The following is a 5717-nucleotide window of genomic DNA, read 5'->3' on the forward strand; positions in this document are numbered from 1 at the left end:
TAATGCACTTTACTGTTACCTTGCACTCTGGTTAGATGCCAACTTATTTTCGTTGTGCTGTACAATGACAATACATTTGAATCTAATCTAATCTAACTGAAAGGCCTTACCAATTGGACAGACCCCCACCTACCACCTTATCTCTGCCGATACCGAATCTGAGTACTAAATCTTGATTAGGAAATCTGCTTTTAGCTTCTGTGCTCCTGACACATGGAAATATCATATAACAAACTCTAAAACGAAATTGTATATCATTTGGTCAGTTTAAATAATATATTATAATAAAATAAATAATTATCGAGTTGAATGAATAAATTAATGATAGATTAGATCCATTTGTTTTATTAAATGTACAGTATAGATCTCGTTTCGTTTGGGATCATTGGACAAACATTTATGAGATATACGAGATATATATGAGATAATACATTTTGTACATGCTTGACATCAAACATCCTTCTGTTAAAATGCTTTTAATTTCTGACATGACTCTTCTCCCGATACCGATATCCTCTTTTAGCATGATATCTGATACCAGTATCGGCACGTCCCTAGTTCAAACCATACTAAATATCTGGCTGCAAATTAGCCTAGCTGGACCACTAGCCTAGCTTAAAACTCCGCAAGAAACTGGCCACCGTAAATTCGAAACTGGCCACCGCAAATGTCCAACCCCCCCCCCCCCCCCTAATAGACAGTCTCCTCCCCACCGTATGTATATATTCTCTCCCCACCGTATGTATATTTTTTCTCCCACCCGCCCACCCCCTCCTAATGTAGTCTCCTCCCCATCATATATATTCTCTGTTAGGATCTATAGGTAACAGTACTGTATATTTGCATATCGTATGTCACAAATGTAACTATATACCTGTATGTCATGTATGTCCCTATGCCATAAATGTCATGTATGTTGTGTATATGTCATAAATGTCACTATGAATTGAAAATGGGTGACCCTGATGTAAACAAGACAAACGTCTTTCTCTGGTCTGCATCCCCTTAACAATTGTGTGTATTGAGCTGTACTGTATTGTAACAATTCTGCAAGCTGTTAAATAAAGTTTTCATTCATTCATTCAACCACAGTATTTTTATGATCATATAGTTTACATAAGAGAAGAACATAACCATATGACCAGACAAGCTACGTCAGGCACCTAAACCCAGAACAAATCTACTCAAATCTTCTGTGACTTACAGAGCTATCATGGAATGGAACTCATTGCCAAGCTACTTCGCTGAAATAGAATCCAAAACCACTTTCAAGAAAAAATTCAAATACCATCTACTAACGAGCATGCACTGAACCCTTATGGCATAGCGGTGAAAACCAATTGACTGTTATTAATTATATTTATGTTGATGGCAGTGAGTGCTGCTCAGGAAGCACTATTTATTTTATTTTAATTATTTGATTTGAATACTTTTGACTAATAAATATCTTGTACAATATCATCCTAACTGAGGATGACACTGTTAATGATGTAATTGATGATGTAATTGATGTTGATGTTGATAATGATGTAATGTATTGAATATTGTTGTATCGTTGTGTGTGCCGGACCCCAGGAAGAATAGCTTTTGTCAAGTGCAAAAGCTAATGGGGATCCAAAATAAACATAAACATTCATTCATTCAAGAGGTGTATTTGGCCAACAGCTAGGCTGTGGTAGTGGTCTGTATCTGCTTCCATTAATTTGTGCTAAGCTAGGCTAACTTGCAGCCAGATAGCTTTCTACTGAATGCACAGAGAGGAAATTGTTATCATCTTCTTGTCTGACTCTGGAGAAGACGGAAAGCACATTTCCCATAATAGTGTAGTCTAATCAAATTGTTTTATTTCTCCACGTGGTAAATACAGAGGTCACAACATGTTTACAGGAACGTTTAGGAGTTGTATTTGGAGTGTATTTCGTGACTGTTGGGAACTAGGCTAACTGGGCAGCCCTACTTCCAGTGAATGACGCTAAGCTAGGCTAACAGTGCGGGTGTTCCCTACTCTGAATGCATGCACAGAGAAGAAAAGGGTATGTATCTGCTTGTCTAACTCCGGGGTAGATGGCAAATAAGCAAATTTCCCAAAAAGTTGGCGTATTCCTTTAAGACAAAAGTTAAGAAGACATTTTGTCCTAGCTCCACTTGGGATTCACGAACGGACCCTTCTCGGGAATTCGCTCTTAACTAAGAGCAGGATTTAGGAGCGCTAAAGAGCAGTTGTAAGTCAGACTAGTGTTCTTAAAGGGGAACTCCAACATTTTGGGAAATTAGCTTATTTAACATCTTCCCTGGAGTTAGACAAGAAGATACATACCTTTTTTGTCTCTGTGCATGCATTTTAGCTTTGGGAATAGACGCTTCGTTAGCATAGCTTAGCTTCATCACTGGAAGTGGGGGAGATCCGGAGCCTTACAGTGCCTTACAGTGTATTGCAAGGTCTGACATTGACCAAATTTGATATGCATGACCTTGGTGGGCTCTAGGTCAACTCCTGAAAAGGGGGTCAATGTCAGACCTTGCAATCAAAAGTTAGGGGGCGCACTGAAATTATGGCAAGGGTTATTAGCCCCCTAACTTTTGATTGCAAAGTCTGACATTGACCCCCTTTTCAGGAGTTGACCTAGAGCCCACCAAGGTCATGCATATCAAGTTTGGTCAATGTCAGACCTTGCAATACACTGTAAGGCTCCGGATCTCCCCCACTTCCAGTGATGAAGCTAAGCTATGCTAACGGAGCGTCTATTCCCAAAGCTAAAATGCACGCACAGAGACAAAAAAGGTATGTATCTTCTTGTCTAACTCCAGGGAATATGTTAAATAAGCTAATTTCCCAAAATGTTGGAGTTCCCCTTTAAGGGCTTTATTTGGGAGGAATCATGGTGATTGCATTCATGTGGACTCTACAGACATCCTTGGAATTAAATAATCATAATAATAAAAACGACAATATTTGTATGATAAAAAATTACATTTTACATTTACAGTCATGCCTCCAGAGGCATTGTGATAAAAAGATGAAAATAAATACAAGCACTACACCAACACTGCAAATTACAGTGGATATATAAATAAGAACTAAACCCAATCAGTGGATATAGCTATAGTGGAATAGACTATTAATATTCCATATTTATACCATCTTGTTGCGCACTCCTGGCCACCTGCCTCAACGAGCAGTGCACACACACACACACACGCTGTATAGCCTACATGCGTAATGAATGGACAGTAGGCTTATATTATTCTAATGACTTGTTTTATTAGGACATAAGGCGTACTGTGCGTGGACCGGACTCGGCGCGGCATGTCCGCAATCATTTCATAGTCAAGCATACCAAGACTTACCAATTTCCTACATTTGTCATGCCAGTTTACTACATTTAATGCAGCCTGTCAGGATTTGGGGGGGTGTAGGACACACACGCAGACACACACAAAAAAGGGAATCTTAAAGGGGAGATGAAGCATTGAACAATGTGATCCTAGTTTGTTTGTTGTGTACCTTGTGTGTAAAGGCCTCTACATGCTACAGCAACTTCAAAGCAACTTCAACACAACATCAGCGCGATTTCAGCGCGGTTGTTTTAGAGGGTCTTGTAGACTGTGTTGTGAGGATGTTGCGTACCTTTCACCCAAATCTAACCTAAACAACCGTTGCGTTGATATTGCGTAGCAGTGATTGGTTGGTTAGCGAATGGGGGCGGGGCTGTCATATAATAATATTGGTCCCGCAGAGAATACCATCCTCCATTATTGTAGCCAGCCAGCTAGCGTTGAACTTGATGCTATTCAATGCTCTATCATACCCAACTAACGTTAATGCCATTCAGAATTTATTAACATAGCTACAACAACACACAGTAACGTTAATATAATTACATGCATCATTGTTTACAATGAACGGACGGTGGGGCAGTTCGAAAGGACTGGACACGGACAAGTTGTATATTAATTTAATATAATAACAGGTAGTTCGAGCTGCATTTTCGTGCCTACAACCACAGCCACAGGGATATATCCAGCTTTGACGAGCTCTCTCTCCTCCTGCCGATTAAATTCAGCAGCTCTTCCTCGACCTCGAGTGCCTGTAGCTGCCAGCTAACGTTAAAACTAACCTAAAGTTACACAAGCAGAATACATCACAAATACTTCCGGTCGGGGGATTTCAAAATAAAAGAGCGACGTCTAAAAGCACCGGAAATACGTTTATTTTGTACATTATCTAACGTTAACACGAACCTAAACTAACTTTAGTTAAACTAACTTTGCGCGTCGATGTTGCAGAAGCATAAAGGCAGAGTGTCTAAAACACTGTTGCTTTGTCGATGTTGTGGTGCAGTTGCTTTGAAGTTGCTGTAGCATGCAGAGGCCTTAAGACAGGGTCCTATAAATGTGAAATCCTGCTTATTTGTCTGAAAAACCAAATATAATTTCCCTGTTTTCCCCATGGGCGCCGCCATTTTGTTGCTGACGTCACGGTGTTGGTTTGGTCTGGCTCCTGCTGGTTAGCTGCCTAGTAAACATGGAGTGTCAGTAAATGCAACGTTGCCTACCAAACAACGGGACCGCGGTGGTTTTTTGTATTGCCAGGTAGCTAAATGCCTCGCGACGGTGGTTGAACAACACTGTTTTTTTTCACTGGTAGTTTGTGGAAATGAACCAACTTTCCTCTCTTTCACACAGTAAAATTAGTTTGAACAGCCAGGAGCAATACAAAAAGAACCACCACGGTCCCGTTGTTTGGTAGGCAACGTTGCATTTACTGACACTCCATGTTTACTAGGCAGCTAACCAGCAGGAGCCAGACCAAACCAACACCGTGACGTCAGCAACAAAATGGCGGCGCCCATGTTGATAAATGCTTCAAAAAAGGACATAACAAATAGTTTTTTCTTAGAAACTGCTTATTTTTATAACGTGATTTTTTTCTGTGGCTTATCTAAATACTAATTTGATGCTATGACTATGTTTATATCGCTATGCTTCATCTCCCCTTTAAAGTTACCCCAGAGGGGTAACCACTGGAATCGCTGAGCGATGAGAGGGTGGGGGAAAACACAAGAATAAAATAAAATAGGAAACACAAACACCAGTATAAAATAACTGGGTAAAAATCCCCAAATAACCACCACTGCCTAGCAGTTGAAAACAACAAGAAAAACAATAGCACAGAGAGAACCCTAGAAGCATGAGCTTGGGACACTCCTCTACTATTGAGGGAAAAACATGAAATGGACAAGCATCCCAACACAGTCAACCAAACCTACTTAAAGGCACTGCACATGCACCTGACACCAATCAGGTGGCAATCAAGCCCACACACCTGCCATGCCTCATGGCAATTAACTGCAGAGGCCAGTTATTGACAGCTGTCCCTCACAGAAAGACAAAATAGACAGATAACCCTCACAAAAAGACGAAATAAAGCCAAAGCACCTTAGAATAAACTAAAATAAAACCCACATAAACCGTGATCCATCACCGGTCAATGTCAACCACACACAGAGCAGCCTTTTGTGTGATACCGGTGCGCGAAGCAGAGTCCGGTCACAGTAGGCGCCCTTTAAGATGTCACGCTAAGATGTGTACTGTATGTTCTACAGTATGTAGAACTACTATAGGGCAGCGCATACAGTATCTGCGATCTCCTAATAAAACAAGTCATTAAAATAATAATAAGCCTAATGTTCATTAATTTCACACGTAGGCTATAC

This window comes from Notolepis coatsorum (genome assembly GCF_963971535.1).
Source record: "Notolepis coatsorum genome assembly, chromosome: 17".
In the NCBI taxonomy this organism is placed as follows: domain Eukaryota; kingdom Metazoa; phylum Chordata; class Actinopteri; order Aulopiformes; family Paralepididae; genus Notolepis; species Notolepis coatsorum.